This window comes from Nannospalax galili, unplaced genomic scaffold (genome assembly GCF_000622305.1).
Source record: "Nannospalax galili isolate Female #2095 unplaced genomic scaffold, S.galili_v1.0 C49423112, whole genome shotgun sequence".
Taxonomy (NCBI): domain Eukaryota; kingdom Metazoa; phylum Chordata; class Mammalia; order Rodentia; family Spalacidae; genus Nannospalax; species Nannospalax galili.
Window position 1 is genome coordinate 1 of NW_008479583.1, and position 2004 is coordinate 2004.

The window sequence follows — 2004 nt, forward strand, 5'->3', positions numbered from 1 at the left end:
TGTCAGCACTGACCTTGACTCAAATCTAATGCACATTTTAGACATGAGCTTACATAAGTAGATGAGCTCAATGGGGAGGTGGGCAGAATTCAAGTATTGAAAGTACACATTTTGAAGTGTGTGCTGGCAAGAACTCCATTTTCTTTGCAAATCCCTCTTCTGGCAATGGATTCGCTTCCAGCAGCAAACAAACTGGAGACTTTATCAAAGGCCCTTTGGGCCTTTTGTGGCAATCTAAAGACATTTGTGATGTGAGTTGTCATCACAGATCTTGTGCAGATTGCTTACAGTACCTAAATATAGAACTCTCTGGAAGCAGAGACAACACCAGTTTGTCCAGAATAGGGTGAAGAGTTTAATTCCCATGGGATTCGCTTGATACTAAGCAATAATAATGTCTTGACAGAAAACAATGAAGAAGTCATGCTTAGATGGTGCTAGATCCTGATTACAGGCAGTGTCCTGCTCCAGTCTGTGGATATGCCCCGTTAGCAGCTGGATGGGCCAGAAGTTCAAAATTAACATATGGGTGGGAAGACTGTAGAACAGTTTTGCTGCCACTGTGAGAAGATCTGGCAAATGCGACATGTTGTGCTTTTTCACAGGAGCAAGCCCAGAGTGTACATGGAAGAACTATACTTTCTCCATCTATTAGTCAAGCATCTGGAGCAGCAGCTGGTGATATAAAGTACTGCCCATGATGTGCTGGTGATATAATAAACATAGTGGTGGGCGTTGTAGTCATATGACATGTTCTGCCTCTGGTTTTGCGTTTTGTTGGTTATGTATGAGAGAAATCTCCAATTTGCATTCTTCAAAGTCTATCAAGTTGTATGTTTGGAGAGAGAGAGACCCTGGAGCTGAAAGAAGAAACTCTTGTGGCAGTTGGGAACTTTTTGGTGCTCCTAAAGGAATTACTTTAATAATGTTGCTACTCCTTGCGTGATTGTTGGCATTTCTGTGAGCTGTAAGACTTATAATTGATGTGACGACATGGATGGTTCAAAGCACAAGTAGACTATGGCTACAGCAGATGATGGAGCACCGTCTGTAATCCTCTCTCCAGTTGACACAGTGACTGTAGCTATTGGTGTTCCTACTATGTTAGCTTATGCCTATGGCATTTTCGAATTTCCCTGAGGTGAAGTGGCAGCTGTGGAGTTTCAGTAGACAATGGGAAAGGAAGCAGGATTAAATTCAATAATGAAAATGATATAAATGTTGGAACTAACACAGATATGGACACATCAGTAGCAGAAGCAAAACACAACCTTCGCATAATAGAGGTTGCAAAGCTGCAACCCGCACATGGAATTCTGTCCTGCCACGGTCAACTGTCAGCTGTTTGGAAGCGCCGTGTAAGGAGAGCATCTGACATAGTCAGCTTGGGAGATCAGTGATAACGCCAGCAGCAAATCAATGGCAGGATCTACATCCCACTGGGCAAAGAAGGACACAGTGTGTTGTTGCAAGTGGAGACTGAGCCAAAATATCCATATTCAGACATGGCCATGGAAGCAGCAGTGTAGTCGATGACCTGCTACCAGAAGCCACACTGGGGCTTCATCCAGCAGCTCCCCTGAAGACAAAGCCAATGCCACCAAGCAGCCCAAAGAAGCAACTGCATGGGGAAAAAACCAAAAAGTGGGAAATTGAGGAACAGGTGAACATGAAGATACGTGAGAGCAGAGAGGACATGCGTACCCAGCTGTGAGAACAACGAGCACAAGCTGAAGAGCCTGAGACCTCATCTATAGCAGATCCCCAGCCTGACCATTCTGTGGCACTGTTCTGACTTAGAAGTTGTGAAAAGTTCTTGTAGCGGTGTCCCAGTGAATATCTTGCCCGATGCTACTGTGAACATGGGATAGAAAAACAACTGTGGAGAAATGACATCTAGCATCATCTGCCTCGTGATCACAGGTTCTGTAACTGAACCATATTGCTGAAGACCGTGGTTATGATGGGATAAAACCTATAGTTGGATTCATTTTTTTAATGATT

At 43.9% G+C, this 2004-nt stretch overlaps 1 pseudogene; it reads left to right on the forward strand.

Annotated features, from left to right (window-relative positions):
- Window positions 1–86: 86 nt before the first annotated feature.
- LOC115069147 lies at window positions 87–1679 on the forward strand (annotated as a pseudogene).
- The last annotated feature ends 325 nt before the right edge of the window (window positions 1680–2004 follow it).